Source organism: Natator depressus, chromosome 10 (assembly GCF_965152275.1).
Source record: "Natator depressus isolate rNatDep1 chromosome 10, rNatDep2.hap1, whole genome shotgun sequence".
Taxonomy (NCBI): domain Eukaryota; kingdom Metazoa; phylum Chordata; order Testudines; family Cheloniidae; genus Natator; species Natator depressus.
The window spans coordinates 23,667,569-23,688,684 of record NC_134243.1 but is presented as its reverse complement, the minus strand read 5'-3'; the positions used below and the strand labels follow the sequence as shown (position 1 = coordinate 23,688,684).

At 43.4% G+C, this 21,116-nt stretch overlaps 1 protein-coding gene across 1 annotated transcript in view; it reads right to left on the bottom strand.

The window, feature by feature from the left end:
- Window positions 1–20,593, bottom strand: part of EMP2 (epithelial membrane protein 2) — a 31,674-nt gene extending 11,081 nt beyond the window's left edge. Inside the window, exon 1 of the mRNA XM_074964642.1 lies at window positions 20,477–20,593. The gene's annotated coding sequence lies outside the window, so the exon portion shown is untranslated. The remainder of the gene's footprint in view (window positions 1–20,476) is intronic.
- Between the last annotated feature and the right edge of the window lie 523 nt (window positions 20,594–21,116).

Sequence of the window (21,116 nt, the reverse complement as noted above, 5' to 3'; positions counted from 1 at the left end):
CCTCCTCCAAAATACAACTACTCTGCGAAAGTTTAAACAAAAAAGCTGACAACATATAGACATACTGGAAACAAGGAGTTCCAGACTAATGTGCTGAGTCTACTATGGAGTATTATAAGATGTACAAACCCATTTAACAAAGCATTTTTTTGAGAAAAGGAAGACTGATCCGATAGGTCTTTTCCATATATAGTTGGCAAAATCCTACTGGAATATTGCAAAGTTAAATCTGGATTCTAAATTAAAGGAAACTACTGTTTATGCCGGTCTAATTACTCACTGTTAAACTTTGCCTTTTCCACATCTAGCCTTGTGTGCTAATTTTCACCAACAAATTTAGGTTATTATATGACTGAAGCCACTAGTCATGTTTGTTCCTATTAATGTCATCCAAACTCTTCCTTGAACGAAGTGCAAGTCTTGTGGTTTTGTATACAGGTAGTTTGAAATCATCTATACCACTGATCTCCATACTGAATGGAGAGCACACTCCCTCCCCAGTTTAAGATTTCATTTGCTGGACAAATTATTCCCAAACAAGAACTTAATCAGAAATCAACAGGTCAGTTGCCACACCATGAGAGAAGCAAATTGTATTACAGTATAAAAAGCAGTATGATGCAATTCTGAGTTCAATTCATATCTCCTATCCTGCTGTACAAACTAACCAGATTTGCTCAAATTAAAGTCAGCCTTGTAAAATCAAGTTTTATAAGCCTAGGGGGAAAAAAACATAACAAAAAACTTAACCAAGTTAATGGTTTTGATTTACTGATTTTTAGCCATAGATTTAAGTACTTTAGAAAGCTATAGATAAACATCCCCCTTATTTCACAGAATGGGTCATAAGGAATTAGAGATCGGGTATTAACTCGGTTAAGGCACAAGAAGTCAGTATTACTAACCTTAAGCTTTCAAAACACTTCAATCAGGTCCTCAAAAAAAATCTTTAACAAAAAATGATTTTCTGCCAATGAAATTTGGTTTAGAATCTTCTAATAACTTGAATCCAGGAGCCAAAGCTTGAAGAAAAATCACCCCATATAGATTAGCAACCCACTAGAATCTAAACTCTTTTGTGCTCAATCCACTGGCCAACAGCTCCCTTATGATGCAAATAATGAAACTACTAATGATTTTAGTCACCTGTCAAATTATTCAGCCTGGCCACACAGATGTTTACAAGACCCAATGCTCAAAGAATCAGAAAACCCTGCTGGTGAGGTACATTTAATTGATAGGAGAGCAAAAAATATTTACAGCTGTCAAATTCAGCACCCGGGTGCACTAAGAATTTAACAGTGGCCAAGCAGGGAGATCCCTCCTCGTGGCAGCCAGAAGATAACATGCAAATGCCAATACCTGTTGTCAACTATCCAATTAAACACAAGTCAATGAAAAATGCAGCTTCTTCAGCAGTGACAAGCTTAACCTATTTTATAAATTACATTTTTATTACATCAGAACTTCTACCTACATTCAAGTAATTGACATAGACTCAAATCTCCCAATTTGTTGTTTGGAAGCCAGCCAAGAAAGTCTGAAATCAGAGCTATACTAAAGAGCTTTCTCCAGGTTTGGGCTGGTAAAGGGGCCTTATTGGGATCCAGGAAGTCTACAGCTTCATTAACTGAGATCATACCTTCCAAACTAATAAGGCCCAAACTTGGGATGCAATGCATGACAAAGACCTACAATGAGGGGAATTTTTTTTCCCTCTTGCAGAATGCTTGAAGTCTTTAATGCAATTAGCTTTCTAGACCGGCAGTTTTAGGATTCTTCATTGCTGGCATGGTTGGTTTAGGATTTGCTAGGGTCAGCAAGTTTGGGTGGAATACACATAATTTCTGGACTAACATGCCCTTCATAATGAAGCACACTGAGGCTTGATAGACTAAACTAGGGCTTCTGTGTTTAAATATAAAGCTGCCTGTCTTTTTAAGGTTTGAAAAGAAATAACCCTTCCTCAACTGCCTCCTTCTGGAATGTCTCAGAATGCATTGCTGTAAACCAAGGAGACTGGCCCTTCAGGAGACTGGGGAAGAGAGGGAGATGCCTCAAGTGCTAGCACAATACAGAGCAGCAATGGGAATAAACCTGCCACCCCAACGTGCTGTAGCAGGGCAGAAACTCAGGAAGAGGATGAAGAGGTCTGTGTGGCCCAGACATTACTAGCAACAGCTCGCTCCCCTTTGCCTCAGGGCTGAGAAGAGCAGAGGTATCCCTGCCCTCAAAGTAACAGCAGCGGTCAGGATGTATGTTCTACCTAAGTGCTATAGAATGTGGGCACCAGCAGAAGCAGGCAGCTGCTTTCCTCCCTGAGGCCAGCCTGCAGTAAAGGGAACACCCGAAACAGCAGGTCTCACACACCACTCAAGAGACAGGAAGAAGACGCAGCTTCCTCCTCCTCTAGCCAACTGTCCTACCTTAACCTGAGAGACAAGGTGGGTGAGGTAATATCTTTTATTGACCCAACTTCTGTTGCTGCAACAGACAAGCTTTCGAGTTACACTGAGCTCTTCAACACTGCGAACTGCTAGTTTAGCCTGGACAATGTCTTGTTCTAGGGCATTGGGATCGTGAGTGAGGTATTCTTCCCTCTGACCTCCTCTGCAGGCAGCCTCTTTCTCATAGCAGTAGGCAGCTTCGGCTCCCCTTCCCTGGCTGAGCTAGGGAAAAAGAAAGGATTGGACCTTCACTGAGAGAAGTTCTGAGGCAGTGGGGAATAGAGGAAAACACTGAGCGTCAGGAAGGGATAGGTCCTATGGACAGGGAATAGAAGATGGGATTCACTGGGGGCCTTCTGGAGGGTTTGTGCCTTTTAAGCTAGCTTTTTCTGCTCAGCTCTCCCCTCTGCCCAGTGAAGTCCAACATGGTTCATACAGAGCCCTAAGGTGGCCTGACTTTAGATGCTTTTCCTGGAGAGGCACCTGAGCTCAAACAAATGCAGAGGAGCTCTCCCCACCTTTGAGGAAAAGATCCCCTCAGCTTTGTGTGCACAGACACCCCCCGCCCCCATCAGCACAGAACAAAAGGAACGTCTCTTTCCATTTCTCTTCACTCAAAAGCAAGAGGCACAACACTCATCTCAAGAACATCCTCAGGGTATGTCTACACTGCAGTGTAAGCCCAGGGTTAGCAACACTCAAGTTAGTAGACCCTGGGTTTGTTAACCAAGGGCTTGAGAGCTACACTAATTTGTAACCCCAGGTTAGGAATAGTTGGACTCAGCGTCCCAACCTGTGGCTCCAGGGTCCACATTGCTTTATATAGCCCCGACTCCAACCACCCATAGCCCAGATTTTCTAGCATCCTCCCAAAATGTGGCTGCTGTAGCCCTTTGTATGTGGGGCAGTGTGGGAAAACTTGACTGTCCACCAAACTTGATTGCTAGAGAACAAAGAAAATTGGCTCATGGGATTGTGGAATACTTTTGACAAATACCCAGAGCACAAGTCCCACAGGGCTGTGTCTACACGGTAAAGCAATAGAGCTTGAATCCTGAGTCCCAGCTTGATTCAAGCTTGGACCCTCCATCCCTGGGGGATCCTGGAACACTGGATTAAAGTGCTTTGTGTGTAGAAAGAAGCGGGAGTTAGGCTTGAGCCTGAGTTTGAACCTTAGGCTTACACTGCAGTGTAGATATACCCACAGCTGGCCCATATCAACTGACTCAACTGCAAGGCTATAAATCTGTAGTGTAGATGTCCCTTAAGAGTTCCCAAGCCTGGGCTCCAGCTCAAGCCTGGCTGTCTACATTGAAGTTGTATACTCCCACAGCCTGAAACAGCTGACACAGGTCAGCTGTGAATGTTTAACAGCAGCATAGACATACTCTCAGAGGCCAGGCCACGCCACCCAATCCCTGTAGGCCCTCCCCAGGGTCAGATGCTGGCTTTCTCATGCTTAATCCTAGGGGAGCAGCTCCAATTCTGTTCCAATCGAGAAAGAGGTAGTTTGATTCTGAAGCAGTGTTTTTCAGTCATTCTTCCTCTTCAGAGTTTGTGCAGGTTTTTTAAAATGGGAGGTTGTGATGGGGTGTTCCGGTCCCCCCCTCTCCACACACACACACTCTGCTGCTAGGGTTGATGAGGGCCAATAAGGAGGCTAATTAACCTGAGAGGCCACAGCTGTCTAGGACTGCTGAGGAGCTATACCCTGAAAGGGGGAACTTTGAGTGACCTAGCCAGAGGGCTGAGTCATGGAGAGGATGCTGCGGTTAATGTGGGGCTGCAGAGTTGGAGAGAGAGGTGGTTTGCAAACCACGGAACAGGGTGTTAACTGAATGAGCAAATCCCCAGAGCGACCAGCAGGAGGCATCGCGAGTTATGTGCCCTGTGACAGAAGTAATGAATAGATTTCAGCTGTGCATCTGTAGGCATCCCACGTTCCAGTATGCTGCAACAGCAGTGGTGCCTTTGTAAAAATTAAGTCACTTCTTGGATGCTGGTGGTGATCTTTGCTATATAGTATTTTGTGGGGGTAGGGAAGGAGACAGTAGGTGTAAAAATTGTGTAGGTTTTTTTTTTATATATCATTTGACTAATCTCTTCTTCCTCCATTCACATGGCCCTGTACTTATTCCATTATGTGAAGGGGGAAAAACCCAGTCCACAAGCTGGCAGGGAGGGGGTTAAAATCCCTCCTCTGAAGAAAGAGGCACATGTATTCCCCAAGTGCAGACTAGAAGGGCTGGCCAGAAGTAGGAAAGTGATTCCCCCCTAGCTATCTATAACAATACTGTACTGTGGAGAGTTAGAAGGTAAATCTGGCAATGGGTCAGGAAAGTTGGATCTGTATGAAAATGGCTGGTGCAGAACACTGGATGGACCATTTTTCTCCAAGGAACTTTGTTGTAGCAAGCCATGCCTTGGCCATCCAAACCCCTCTGGGCATAACTTACCTGATAAAAGTGCTTAGGTCAGAATGGTCATTTCTCATGGAATTGCCAAGTTGTACATAATATTACAAGCTTTTACTACTCCTAGCTTTGTGTTGCCATGGCCTGAGTCACAAATCCATGCTACGCTGCAAATTTTTGTACCTACAAGTAATATCATAGACTTTAAGATCACCTGAGCCTCGATTTCCTTGATATCCGTGTAAAGCCGCTGCACTTAGCATATCTTTGTGCATGTGCACACTTGGCTTCTTGTATAAGTGCTGCGCATCTTCACCAGGTGTGCTCGTGGACGCCAGGTTTGTATAATTTTTGGTGGTGCCCAGAACAGGTCCAAGCAGAGCTGTCTCATCCATAGGACGGACTGGGGCAACTGTCCTGGGCCCTGCGCTTTGGGGGGTCCTGCACTTCAGGGGGATGCAGGATCCAGGGCAGCCTGGGAGGTTAGTGAGGGGCCTAGTGCTGCCAGCAGTGAGCAACCCACCCCCAACCCACCCTGCTCCACCCTTCTGGTTCCCCGCATCTCTTGGGGGGGAAGGGGTGGAATGGTGGCAGGGAGGGGGTGGAATAGGGGCAGGAAGAGATGGGGGGGGACTTGTGGGTGGGGCATAGCAGGAGTGGGCTGGGGCCGAGTTGCTTGCTGCTGCCAGGCCCCCTGCTAACTCCCCAGGCTGCCCTGGACCTTGCATCCCCCTGAAGCGTGGGGTCCCCCAAAGCACAGGGCCTAGGGTGGTTGCCCTGGCCAGTCCTATGGATGGGACAGCTCTGAAAATATAAGCCCAAACATTCGTGGAGCCAGGCCTACGTTCCTAAATATTGGTGGGGCCCTGGCACCACAGGCCCATATAACTCGCCACCTATGGGTGTGCTCGTGTCAATGTACAGTGCAATACACCATGGATAGGTCTTCTAGTGCACAACCCACCATCATCCAACACAGTATCTTCTGGGAAGTTTTGGCAATGCATGGCAGGACAGAAACAAGTTGTGCAGGGATGATTGGGAGGAAGGAGTCAATTTCCCAGCATGCAACTGTATCCATCCCATAACATTAACCATAGCCTGTAATTTTCACACCTTTTTTAAAAATTCCATGAACCCACATGGTTCTCCTCACTGTCTGCCATCTTGACAGAAACATGGAGCCCGCACAGCTCTGCACTATTGTCATAAGCATTGCAAGCACAGAGTGCAAAATCCTCTAGAATTTACAGAGCTGCAAGAAGAACTGAATCAGGGGGAATATGATGATTCCTGGAGGGCAGATTGCTGTGGGACATAGCGTGAACCAGGAGTGGCGGAAACTCCCTAAATGTGTGTGAGGGGGCAGGGCCCCTACCAACCCTTCTCCCAAGCCCCACCCCCTGCTCACTCCTCTTTGCTCCCTCCCTCCCATCGCTCACCCTCATGGCCCGTAAAAACTGGGAGGGCATAACCCTCCCACTTTTAAAAGTGATGGGTCCCCTGTTCAGGGAGCCACAGTAATGCCTTGTGGTGTACTGTGCTCTTCCTGGCCCAGTTATTTTGGGGAAAGTTAGGATTCGTGTGATGCTTAGTGTACATCTGTGAATATAACATTGTCAATGGACATATTAATCTTGTGGCGCTTGCTATATATTTAGGATTATTCCACTGTTTGTCACTGATCCTATGAGCTGTCACGCTGTGCAGTGACAAATAAGTGGGTGTGTTCGGTACCACTAGGCATTCTGTAGCATACGTTGTGAACTAATCAAGAAGAATTATTTTCCAAATAATAGAATTTTGAGTAACACAACCAGTGCAATGAAAAATCTGTGATATTTTAAAGCAAGTACATTAACAATTTAATAAATTAATGGAACAGAGCTTAACAAGGGGAAAGAACATGCATGTCCATTTTACCTACACATACAGCAACCATGGCTTTCACAGGTCAGCCTATGTGAAGCTGTGGCTGTCCTTAATGTCCCTTGGTGTGGAGTGGTATGGGTAGGGGTGCAGCCCCTGAAGCCACATGGGATACTGAGGAAGCAGGAAGGTGCTATAATGAAGTTTTCCATGGACTGCAAAGAGAGACGAGCCCGTGACTGATTGTTGAACCTATAGGTCCACAAGAGTCTGCAGCATCCATGTTAGCTGTCGGAGAAGCCCCATCATGTCCTGGTTCATCTCTGTCTCCTTTCCTGATGGGCATCCTGGGCCTTTCTCCTGTCCACTCTTTCCTTCTCTAAGCTGTCTGCAATATTCAACCTCCAGGCCCTTTGCGCACAGTCTGATGCAGCACTGGCTAATAGGATCTCTTTGAACATGTCATCCAGAGTCCTCTCTTTCTCCTCATCTGCCCTCAGGCGTTCTGCAGGTGTGGAGGGGGAACCCCTCAAGGCTGCAGTGGCAGCAGCTACAGATAAAACACAGAGAGGAACTATTGTCAGTATAGTCACAACAGAAAGCGAAAGTTAAGATTTAGAACTCCCTTTCCATGCTCCCCTAAAGTTTTAAACAAGACATGCTTATTGACACTTCTGCTTTGAAGTGCTTGAGCATGACACCGCTCACAACACCAGCCAGGGTGAATATGGCCTGTCAAGGGTGAGGGAAATGAAGAAGGAATCGCTCAGTTGCATGAAACTAAGCATAGGGCAATGGCACTGAATACTGGCACCGTTTTCCACAGGCAGTGGTGATTTTAGCTGATATCTCTCCTTAAGGTGACATGGGTTGAGAGAGCACAGCTGCTGCTGGCATCTTAAAGCCACCTTGGCCTGTTTGCTGCTAGCCTGTGTACTGCGATGGTGTCTGCTGAAGTTATCACCGACTGGTGTGGGAAAGTGTCCTACCATGGAGGAAGAAATAAGGCTGCCACCCCTAGAAACCTTCAGGAGAGGATTGCAGAGTAACCCCATCAAAGTTTCAAGATCTCTCAGGAGGATGTAAGGGACATGCCTGTGTACATAAAAAACTGGTCTGTATTCCCCACCCCTGCCTAACTCTACAGGGGAAAGAAAAGAAGAGAACTTTTTTCGGTACTGATAACTACTTCTCCTTGTACAGCTACCTTTCCTAGTGTAAGTAAATTAATGAAAGGTCAATAACTGTGTCTTGCTACGTTAGGGGCACCAAACTGTAATGGGAAATACATTTACCCACATACCTGAGAATCGTTCTCTGGGACTGACTGGACTGTGGTGGTGTCTCAAACTGGTCCTGGCGCATGGCATAGCTGGAGCCCATGGTTGCATGTCTCCCACCACCTCCTCACTGTTCATGTCAGAGGTCTGTGACTGGATCCTCAGAGGTATCCACGTCAGTCTGTGGGGAGGTAGAGGGGTCTCCGCCAAGTACGGCATGCAGCTCTTTGTAAAGCACTGGATTGACTTCCCCAGTCTTCTGATACGCCTGTTGTTGTTCCTTCACTGTCATGTGCCATTGCTGCTGATTCCTGTCACACCCCTTCTCCTGCATCCCCTGTGCAATTTGCCGGTAGATGTCCACATTTCCACAACTGGTCTGTAGCTCTGCCCACACAGCCGCTTCTCCCCACGGGCTCCAATCTCTCTTGTCTACTCCAAGCCAGAGCACATCTGGAGCATGTAGCCGGCATGGTCAGCTGCACACAACAATGGAGAGCTGCTGTGTGTGCTCGCCAAGCTGAGCAATCAGGAAAAGGCATTTTAAAAGTTGCAGGGCTTAAAATGGGGCAGAGAGAGGGGACTTCTGGTGTCTGTGACCCTGGGCAGTGGAATTCACAAGTGTGATGAGAGCTGTCAGTGTCAGGCATTATGGGACAGCTGCTAGTAGACTGTTAGGATCGATATAGGTAATGCAGCGTCTACACTCACGCTACCTCAGTACATCGACCGCAGCTCAGTGCCGGTTGGGGAGGAGGCATTACTGCATCTCTCTGACAGGGCGTTTACGTCAGTGGGAGACAAATTTAAGCACAGACACATGAACAATGAGGTCTATGGAGGGCAGCTTATGTGACATAACTTTGTAGTGTAGACCAGGCCTCAGCCTATATTGCTTCTCTCATAACTTCTCCTTTTCACAGACACATGTCCATTTATCTACTGTATCTGAGACAGACTAACTCTCAGCCAAACATGCTGGTTTGAAATTCAAAGGTGACAAAAAGGTTGAGAAATCAGGCTACATGCACTTTATCTTATACCCTCCTATAAGCAGCTACTTCTGCTTCTCTATCCTTCAAATCCCTTGGCATGTAACATGCCGCCTTTAATTTGTATCATTTACATAAACAATGGCCAGTTTCCTTCCAGAAGCCAGTTAAAGCTCAGAGGAAACCAGATCATTCATCGCTTGATTTTGTCTCAAGTGATTTAGTTGTGTAGCTCTTGAACATTAGGAAGGGTTCAGATGAGAAGACTTCCATCCATCAATATTCAGACACTTCTGTATCTTGACTGTTTACTTGTCCAGATAGTACAGTAACCTATCCATTTTTTTTTGTATCCTAGTTGTTCACTTTGTCTTGTCAGCCACCAACAACACTTTTCCAAGAGTTCTCTTCATGTTCACAGTTGTACCCAGTTCTTTCAGCAATAGATCAACCCCTCGTTGTAGCTTGGCAAGCCAACAGCATGGCATTTGGCACTGTATTCAATGTTGGCTCTCCCCTTGCTATTTCAAAATGGAATACTGTATTGTAACTAGTAGACAGTTTTTCAACAAACACATTATTGGACAGGGAATAACTTGCCTCTGCATGCCATGTTAGCAGCAGTATATGGATCAATACCAGTCCCTTACTCTTACTAAGAAAATAAGGCAGCTTCAGCCTCCTGACTTGTTTTCTGTTATTTAAGTGTAAGACAATACAGGAAAAACTAAGTTTTGCTTGTTGTTTAGATTAGCAAGTAGAAGAGAGTCCATCTCTGCTAATGCAGGACTTCTCTGCAAAAGAATTACCACTGCTTTCCAGTCTCGATGCCATCTCTGATGGTATAACTCTTTCCACTGAGAGACTTCTCCCTGTCAGGAAGTTTCCTGATATTCAGCCTAAATTTCTCATCTTAATTCCATTACTCCTATTTGGAACACCCTTTTAAGACCTCTACAACTTTAACTCCATGATGTTTATCACTTAGGTTTTTCTCTCCCTCTGTATCAACTGTTCCTCCCCCTTCATATGGCCAGTGTTTTTCTGGTTTGTTTGTTTGTTTTTTACTGAAGTTCAAAGCTTGGATATATCTACCTTGACCTCCTTCATTGAATAAAGCCTGAGTTCTGGAAGGCAACTTCAGCATCCCACCCTTTGCTTGTCAAACTCTTCCACTATTTGTCAATTCTTCATTTTCTGGGACCAAAAGAGTTTTACCAAGGAAAGATGTTCTACTTATTTTATCCTGTGCTCACTGCATTTAGGTGATGGTAATTTTACCCTGCAATGTCAACTCCTGTCCTCTGCCTATTAATCACAAACTAGCTCTTCATATCATTTCCATCTGGGCTATGTACTTAGGAGAAAGCAAGAGTACCCCTGAGTTTTTAGAGTACACAGAATCCAAAATTCAGAGATACAGTATCTCTGTGCAGTCTTTTCAGAGTTTCAAATTCTAATCCACAAGCAGTTGTATGGAAGCTTAAAACCCTGGAGTATTCCGACTCTATGGCAGCAGCTAGATCATGTCCATGCATCTCCAAATCAAGGTGATTATCCCAATTTCATAGGGACATTGAATAGTTTGAATAACTGAGCGAATTCAGTGTAAGATAGGGAGAGGATCTTACCCTAACTTGTTGTTCAGCATCTGGTAAAGAACTTCCCAACCATTTGAGATTTGTTAGAGTGCAGGAAGAAGAGCAAATGTCCAAATTTTAACTCATGATTTCAAGCCTTAGCTGTATTTTCTACGTCATTATAGCTCAAAACTGAATCAGGAGAAGCCTGTTTCATTTTTTAGGAACTCCAAGTAGTGTCAAAGCTACATGTTTTTAAGTTAGAAGAAAAAGCTTTTTATGGATTGGCATGAGAGGTTTGTTACCTTATGATGTATCACAAGATTTTTGATTTAATCACAATAACTTATTTTACTCAGAGTTCTTGTGCAACATCTCATGGCATCTTGTGACATATCACATGGTAACATAGAAGCCAGTTCAGGTTTTCATTGTACCTTTGTCCCTAAACTTGTATAAAATTCAGTGGTTTGTAAGAACAGACTGGAAACTTACTAGATTTTTTAAAATCTAGTATGCAGGACTTCTTTTCCATGGCCAATAATCTTCAGTTAGAAAGGTAAAATAAGCTGGTTCAGTTAGTGGATTTTTTTTTCAAACTAGCAAAAGCTTTCTCTGCACACTTGTCAACCTGCTGAGGCCTAAACATGGGACAATATTCAAGACACAAAATTCAGGAAACTTAATACTGTTAGATTAATTCTTTTAGTGAAAAGAATTAACTTCAGTTTCATTAGCTGAAGCTATTTAACATTACATTTGCAGGGTGCAATTTTGGGACTAAATTGAGCATCATTCTTTAAGATGAGGGACAGATAAAGAAGAGACTCTGGATGCTTTTCCATTTGGATAAATGTGTCAGACTTTTTAAATAGGCTAGACTATTAAAATAAGCATCATAAAACCAAATAAATAGAAGTGCCTCTCGGATGTTCTTTGGGACACTGCCTAGCACATTCTGCAGTTATTTTCTCCTTCAAAGTATGCAGCTACAACAGATTCCAGGCAGTGGAAAAAACAGGCCTACTATTTGCTTAAGTTGTTCATTAGCCAGCTGTGATGATTGAAAGTATTCTGGCAAGTATAAACTGTGATTGGGCTTCTGTGATAAATTGAGGGGGGTGGGTGGAGCTCCCTTTTATAGACACCCACCCAGCCAGTTAGCTGTAAAATCCCTCTTAGTAGCTGTTCTCTAATTGCTCTACCTGTAAAGGGTTAAAAAGTCTCACTGCTATGCATAGATAAAAGAAAGGGCGTGGGCACCTGGCCAAAAGAGCCAATGGGAAGGCTAGAACTTTTTAAAATGGAGAAAAGACTCCCCTTTTGTCTGCCTGTCGGTCGTTCTCCCGGGGAGAGGCAGACAGGGCAGCAGCTATGCAATAAGAAGCTTGGGCCAGGTATGAAAAATCATCAGTATCATACCTAGAAACTACTCATTTAAAACCCCAGCTATGTAAGTAGATCAGGAAATGTCTAGGAAGACGTGATTAGGTTTATCCCTTTTATTTCATTATGGCTTGTGGACTGCTCTGTGCTAGCCCCAGGTGCTTTTGTTTTGCTTTTAAGCTTTAAGCTGGACCTCAAGAAAGCTAGTCTTGGTGCTTAATCCTTGTAGTTGCTCTTTTAAAATCTAGCAACAGCCTGAGTTCCCAAATGTATTTTTTTCTCTCTTTTTAATAATAAAATGTACCTTTTTTAAGAACAAAATTGGATTTTTGTGCCCTAAGAGGTTTGTGCACTTGTTGTTTAATTAGCTGGTGGCAACAGCTAATTTTATTTTTATTTTTCCTCAGCTCTTCCCCAGAGAGGGGGTGAAAGGGCTTGAGGGTACCCCACAGGAAGGAGTTCCCAAGTACGCCTTTCTGGGCTCTCAAAGAGGTTCTGCACTTGAATGGTGGCAGCATTTACCAATCCAAGGTCAGAGAAGCTGTAACCTTGGGAGTTTAATACGAGCCTGGAGTGGCCAGTATTAATTTTTAGAATCCTTGCGGGCCCCCACCTTCTGCACTCGAAGAGCCAGAATGGGGAATCAGCCTTGACAGCCTCCATGATAACTTTGAACAAGCCAAGGATTGAAGTGTTAGTGGTTCTACTTTAATTAGCCTTCAATGGTATTAAAAATTTGACCGAATGTAATTATTTTGTACTCATTAGTATTTGTCAGAGTGTAAATTAAATCCATAATAATAGGAGGAATTTAGTCAAGAATGAAATTCTGGTCCAATTCTTCCTTCCCTCTCCCTGCTATGCTGGTGTGAATCCAGAATGTGAGATTTACACTGGTGTAACAGAAGCATTTGGCCCCTTGACCCATTTCTAAGTATTCCAGGAGTGGTCCTGTTAAGACATGTTCCTGCCCCAAAGTTCATATCTATTCTTTTGCTCAGTCATTCAACCCTTACCCATGAGTAAATCCAGTCAGGGTTAGATTAAGGTAATCAACATAAGGTAAACCACATACACCCTCAATGGCTCTGTTCTCCACTAAGTGGCAACAGGGTCCCACCTCCATTCAGTGATTGCAGCAAGGACTCCATGCACCGTACCTACCCCTGTAGGCAGAGTATATCTATTTCGGAGGATGGGTGGGTGGGCCCTGCTGCATTCTCCTTCTCCCGCCACACAGCCCTTCACTGGGGTGATGTTAGCCCTTTGGGGCACAAGGGGGCAGGAACAAAACAGCCAAGTTCTAGTTAGGTGTTTAGCTATTGAATTAAGAAATTTACTTTAGGCAACTAGATTTTAACGTGTTAGCCTCTGAATACTCTTCAAATTATTAGCCCTGAGGATATGTAAAGTTGTCAGGGAAATGAATACAATGTATTACACATATAAAGACATTGCCAAGAAACTGCAAGCTGGATTCTGTACTTGTATCAGCACTTCTCTGGTCAAAGAAGTGAGCTGCTATTGTTAGGTTTGTAGCAACCTGCTCATCACCTCTTTCTATAAAGTGTAGTTTTATGTTCTACAGAAGTTTTGTAATTAGTCTAATTTGAAAAATTAAAAATGTCCTTACTAATAAAAATGGCCATACTGGGTCAGACAAATGGTCCATCTAAGCTAGGATCTTGTCTCTGACAGTGGCCAGTGGCAGATGCTTCAGAGGGAATGAACAGAAGAGGACAACTCTGCGTGATCCTTCCCCTGTCAGCAAGTCCCAGTTTCTGGCAGCCAGAGATTTTTGGGACACATGCAGCATGGGGACTTAAGCTGGCTTAACTATGTGGCTCAGGGTGTGGATTTTCCACACCTGAGTGATGTAGCTGGGTTGATCTAATTTTCTAGTGTAGCTCAGCCCTGTATAGCCTCCACTCTGCTGGACTTCTGGCTGCACATCTCCTACTCTTAGAAGGGTTTTCTGGGTGGGGGTGGTTGTTTTTTTGCAGGGAGGGGATGTGAATGGGTGTCCCCCGCTCCCATACAAAGCCTAAGTAGGCAAAAAAAGCCAATTAATCCTGTGACAGGCTGCACCTGGAAGAGAGTCAGGGCTGAGAAGGTCTAACTGACGTTGAAGCCCCACTCAGCAGGGGAAGCCTGAGCAGTATAAAACCAGTATAAAGCGCAAGAAGGAGCAGCAAGAAGGAACCCTGCAGTCCTAGTCTCACTAGAGTAGTGGGGAGTTGGTAACAGATGGGGGAGGGTCACTTAGGCTCTCCTCCTTGTTAGCCTGGAGAACTCCCTTGCAAAACTTCCCTGTTTGCTGCTCCTGTTTACAAGCCAATGTAACACCCCCATTTCTATAATCTTCCTTTTGCCTACTTGGTTCCCAGACAATTGAACATACTGGAGAACTTAGGAACAGTGAATGGTTTAAATGTGGTGCACATGCCAACCATATTCTGAACTAACTCTTTGTAACACTGCATAAAACTGTCAAACACCCATGTGACGCTGTACCCTAACTGATTTGAAGTGATTCTGGTTTAGTGATTGTGCTCCACACAGCTGAAAGGGGGACTGCTGAGGTACACCCTGGATCCTTCACTAAGGAGACAAGCTAACAGTGTTTGTGTCTTATGAACAGAGGGTCACAGCCAAGCCTGGCTGTAACACACTGGAAGGACTTTTGTGTCTTACAGAACGTTGCTCCCCCAAAGTATCTAGTTAAGTCAGTCTAGGTTCTAGAATGGATGTTTCATTTCATGTGTAACCATTTGATACTTCTACTTGCTATCACTTGAATCTCTACACTTTATTCAATAAACTGTTACTTTTTTCGCTGTATACATATGTAAGTACTCTGCATTATGTGGCACAGTGATCTGAGGTGAAACTGGCAAGCTGGGGTGTACTGCTTCTTTGGTAGCAGCAAATATGTGAATACTGCGAGTGTCCAGTGGAAGAGGGGTTGGACACTCCAGGAATGCTCAGGGGTTAGAGTATGCTCATCTCTAACCTACAGAGAGAAAGAGGGGGGCCTGCATAGGCCTACAGGGCAATACTTGTGTTGCCCTCAACAATCCATTGTCTTTACTCATACACAAGGACCCCTCCTGCTGTTTTTTTTTCCTGTCAATTTCCTCTTGAAGATTTCATAATCTCTTGATTAGCATTTGGCTCAGTATGCCAACAGGCATTCACTGTCAGACATACAATGTCCAATACACGCTACCGGACAGAGAGAGAGAAGCGTCCTGTCTGACACATATCACCTCCTGGTTACCTGCCTTAACATAATTTTCAGAACAGGCAGTCCTCGACTTTTCTGATATTTGACTTATGATGCACGGTACTTATGACATTTCTGAATTGACACCCTGATTCAACTTACAACAATTGGTTTTGACTTTGACACTTGGTCCTGCAATGGAGTGGACTGCAGTTCTGAGTTACGACCTTTCAACTTATGATGCAATTTTCAGGAACCAATTGTGTCATAAGTCCGAGGACTGCCTGTACAGACAACGCTTTTTAAATAGTATCCATATACACATTTTGCAGTGATTAAGATGAATAGTGGCTACTGGCTCCTGTAAAATTCTATACACCGTCTATGCCCTCTGCCAGTTGGCACCCAGAGGTTCTTGGGTCACACATACATTGAAATCTCTTCATGATCAAATTGAGCAAAACTGATGTTTTAACTGTAATGAGGTCCAAAATCACTACTACTTTAAAAAAAAAAAAACAACAGATTTATTCAGTGCACAAACAACCTATCTTTCAAGGACAGAACAAGTTCTACTAGGCACTTTAGTTCCATGGCAGGTCAGTCAGGTTATACCAGCAGTTTACCCCCACATGCTTTAAAATCCTTCTCTTGGATTGCAGTGATCCACAGGCCTCTAAATTCCTTCCTATCTTTGGAAGAAATCACATACGTTGTTCCTGCTCCTTCAACCTACAGTCCCACTGATTAATATAAGAGAAAACAAAGTATTTTAGAAATTCAATTTTGAACTATATAGCCGGGTGATCAATATGAGTGGTGGTACCTAAAACTGATCACTAACACAAATCAACCATCTCAAAGAAACTGTAGAATTTCTTAGGTTTATATTTTTGGGGAGGGGTCTTCTCCATTTTTAAAGGAGCTCCAAAGGTTTCCTTCCACATTTTGCACTTTGGTCACCAGGTCTCATGAAGAAGTATGTGGGACTCTATGGAATCTTCTGGCATAGTTGTCTTTCTAACATTGAGGAGCAAGAGACTTGAGGCCAGTTTTACTGAAGTTGGAGCAGGGAAATTGGGGAGTAGCTGTAACTCCCCAAAAGCTCCAGAAAAGCCTTGTGAGTGCCAGTTCATGGAGGGAGTGAATGAATCCATGCATGTCCTAGCCCCACTCTGACTGGGAAGGAGCTTGGCCACTTTTTTTGGTGTGACTGGCCCCTCTTTCAGAATCTCCCCAGTGCAAAGTGTCAGACTTTGTTCTATCAGGCCCTCCAGCAGTGTCTATGTTGGCAGAAATCTGGGGTCAGTCTGGCTCAGTGAACTCTTCAGAATACTACTGAAAAGGCTGACCAAATTACTTTTGTTGCCCTAATTCTAGACACATTTGTAAGAGTACAGCTCAACAAGTGACCGCTACTGAAAACAGACTGCCATTTATTCAAACTGTTATTCCAGATGCTCTAGAACAGCTAGTGTGACTTATGCTGTTCCACCTAATTCGCCAAAAACAAAAGAAGAGTCTGTCTTTCCAAATTAAGCAAAATGCATCTAATTCAGTACAAGAGAAAGATATAATTGTTTTAACTTTGGCCAATGATATATAATATTGATAGCTATCTAATGCTTTATGCTCATGAATATAACAGTTTCAAACTGTTTTGATTTTGGTTTAGAATCAGACACTAATTCTGTAGATAATGAGAATTTTTGCTTTCAGCTAATGTAAAATTTACAACTAAACTGCCAAGAACAAGGGTGATAAATACATCTATTACCTGCAAAACAATCAGCCATAAACTGAAGAGAGCAGATTCTTCAACTGCTAATATTTCATTCCATAGTGATCCTGTCAGGGCCATGAGTTATTGTAGCATATGATTGGAATTAAAATTCAATTGAGAACAAGCAGCTTTATTCTTAGTGATTATTTCTTCTCATCTTGATTTTGATCTGGTGCAATTGAAAGTGAAACTCGTGGCTGTCATGCGGTCAGGCTGTTCCAGAAGATGCATTACAAATATTTTGTTTGGCAAACGAATGGACCATTCATTAGGCAGAAATTGATCCTGTTCTGTATAGCTGTCATACTAATGTGGGCTGATGAGTCTGAAAGTGAGTATAATATGCTGCTTTTCATTGTTGATCGAGATTGAAAATAAGGTTGTGGATTTTCAATCCCATTTAGGAAGATCTGGCATGCATTTTTACAGCCATTCCACAGGAGTATGTGGTATCCTCTGAAGTAATAGTCGTCTCTATGTAATCAGATGCTTCAGAGAACCCAGGCTGCAAATAAGCAGAATGCTCAGGCATCTACAAAATGCAGGAGGAACTTCTTTCAAACCTGCACTCATGTAATATTTAAGAGATGCACAATCAAATTTTAGAGAGGGAAGTCTCTATGCATCCTGTTAACAAGCAGTTGCTGTCAACTGCATATTAATGAATGCAGCAACTTCAACACCTGGAAAGATACTAGGACCAATTATTAAACAATCAATCTGTAAGCACCTAGAGGATAATAAGGTGATAAGAAAAAGCCAGCATACATTTGTCAAGAGTAACTCATACCAAACCAGCCTAGTTTCCTTCTTGACAGGATTGCTGGCCTAGTAGATGGGGGCAGGGGGGATGCAGTAGAGGTCATATCTTAATATTAGTAAGGCTGTTGCCATTCTCATAAGCCAGCTAGGGAAATGTGGTCTGGATAAAGTTACTATAAGATGAGTGCACAACTGGTTGAAAGACCATACTCAAATAGTAGCTATCAGTGGTTTTCTGTTAAACTGAGAGGGTGTATCTAGTGGGGTCCCAAAGGGGGTTAGTACTGGGTCTGGTACTAGTCAAAATTTTCATTAATGGCTTGGACAATAGAGTGGAGAATATGCTTCTAAAAATCGCAGATGACACCAAGGTGGGAGGGGTTGCAAGAACTTTGCAGGACAGGATTAGAATTCAAAACTTTGACAAATTGAAGAATTGGGTCTGAATTCAACAAGATGAAATTCTAGAGACAAGTGCAAAGAAGGAAAAATCAAATTTATTCCCCATTTTATAGCTATGACTGACAAGGTGGTAATACTGCTGGAAAGGATCTCCAGGTAATGGTGGATCACAAATTGAATATGAGCCAACAATATGATACAGCTGTGTGAAAGGCTCATATCATTCCGGGGTGTATTGTATGTAAGATAATTGTTCCTCTTTACGCCACACTGTGCAGTCAAATTGGAGGGGGTCCAGAGGATAGCAACAAAAAATAAGATTTTTCTAAATCTTACCTATGAGGAAAGGTTAAAAAAACTGCACGTGTTTAGTCTTGAGAAGTCTCAAGAGACCTGATAAGTCTTCAAATATGTTAAGGGCGGTTAAAAAGAGGCCAGTGATCAGTTGTCTATATCCACTGAAGGCAGGAGAAGAAGTAATGGGGTTAATCTGCAGCAAGGGAGATTTAGGTTAGATATTAGGAGAAACTTTCTAACTACAAAGGTTATAAAGACTCTAGAATAGTCTTCCAAGGAAGGTTGTGGCATCCCCATCTTTGTCAGCTTTTAAGAACAGGTTTGACAAACACGTATCAAGGATGGTCAAGATCAATGGCTCTCAACCTTTCCAGATTACTGGACCCCTTTCAGGAGTCTGATCTGTCTTGAGTACCCTCAAGTCTCACTTCACTTAAAAACTACTTGCTTACAAAATCAGACATAAAAATACAAAAGTGACACAGCACAGTATTACAGAAAAATTGCTTACTTTTTCATTTTTACCATATAATTATAAAATAAATCAGTTGGAATATAAATATTGTTCTTGCATTTCAGTGTATACTGTATGTTATATAGAGCAGTATAAACAAGTCATTGTATGAAATTTTAGTTTGTACTGACTTCACTAGTGCTTTTTATATAGCCTGCGGTAAAACTAGGCAAATATCTAGATGAGGTGATGTGCCCCCTGGAAGACCTCTGTGTACCCCTAGAGGTATGCATACCCCTGGTTGGGAACCACTGGTCTAGGTTTACTTGGTCCTGCCTCAGTGCAGGTGAACATTTCTTGTTGGCAGCATGAACAGAGAGTTAGTAGCTTCCTGAGTGTTACCTGGCTGAACTGGGGAGGGCTTTGGAACATTCTTAGCAGGTATCTCCAAACAGGACATTAAAATTTACTACGGAGTGTTATGAGCAACATAAATTACTAAAGGCCATTTGCCTGAATCTGGCAATTAGTCCCTCTGAAGGAGAGAGGACAGCACATCTGGAAAGAGGTACCAGCATGCAGCTGTAGGAAGGCAGATGGCTTTTAAAAACTCTAGTCTAGTTAAAGAGGAAAAAACATTTAACACCAGCAAGAATTTCATAAGCCAAAAATCTGTACTGAATTATGTTTAAATATTTTGTGCTTCCACTAGGGGGGGCACAGTAGTCAAGATCAGCCCAAGTTCTTGTTGGAGCGTAGCAAACCCTGCAGTGAATCACATAGAAAGAGACTATCCCAGAAAAAGTTTACAATTGTATTGTCCAGGCTTTAAGTTACTTGCAATAAAGTGAATTTCAAGTTTCTTCTGCCCTCCCTCTCCGCCCCCAAGTTCCTCCTGGATTTTGATAGGCTGAGCAATATCTTCCGATGAAGACTCTCTTCATATTTTTTTAAAGTCTAAAATTTCAAAGCAAGATAGTTTGACAGAGAAACTAAAAGGTTTCCAAAGTGCTGCCTGATTCTCTGGGGAAGTGAATAGTTTTCAAGGCCACTCTAGGCAGAGTTTCACAGGAGAAGGGCAACACCTTTTAAAGTTTCAGAGTAGCAGCCCTGTTAGTCTGTATTCGCAAAAAGAAAAGGAGTACTTGTGGCACCTTAGAGACTAACCAATTTATTTGAGCATAAGCTTTCGTGAGCTACAGCTCACTTCATCGGATGAGCTGTAGCTCACGAAAGCTTATGCTCAAATAAATTGGTTCGTCTCTAAGGTGCCACAAGTACTCCTTTTCTTTTTACCTTTTTAAGTGCCAGCTTTAGAAGGACCAGCTAAGCAGCAAAAGCCTAAACAAAAAGCATTTGTGGATGTCCCATTTTTAGAAATGTTTGTTCTAGACAAACCCCTGGTCTCTCCCTTTCTTTGCTGGAAAAGCAATTCCTCTCCCTCCAGCAGTGTAGAGATCCCTTTCCTCTCCCTCTCCACTAAATCCCATCTGGCAGCCAGCACTGCTTGCAAAACCTTTCTCTCATAATAAAATGCAACACCCCCCACCAACCCCTCCCTCACTAACCAGCAAGGCTACTCACGGGCTGCTTGTGTCCTCAGGAGTTGCCCAGAGATCTGAGCAGGGAGATGGTGGCGAGCAAGGCAGATCCGAGGGGAAGATGCTGCAGGACTCTGGGTTGTTTTGAAGGTCTGACTCTGGCTCTCTCCAGCCCTCCCTCCCTGGATGAATGATGTCAGAAGCAAACTGGGTGTGGAAAGAAAATAATTTTCAAAAGAGCCTCTCAACTGCCTGGAAATGCGGAGGGGGGTGTGTATGGAGGGAAACCTGGAACAAACTTTTCCCGCCCGTTTCAATCTCTGAACACATACAGATAGTTAGGTCTCCCTTTCCTGCATGTTAATGGCTAGGCTTGGCTTCCAAACTCTTTGTATTGGGGGGTCACAGACAGCTCCTGAGGACTAGAATTTCTAATTTCAGTCTCCACTGAGACTTGAAGGATTTCCCCTCTTTACCTCCCCCCTCCCTTTTTTTTTTTTTTTAAATATTGCCAGCCTAATAAATTGGCTTTGTCCAAGAGGAATGAGAAAGGTGGGATGCTACAATAATCACCCATGAGATTAGGGAGAGTGCACACACAGGCCTAGGTTTCCCTTTTAAAAAAGCTGTGGGATTTGCAAATAAGTTACTGTTTGTTTCTGCAGTTTAACAGAGACGTTCTC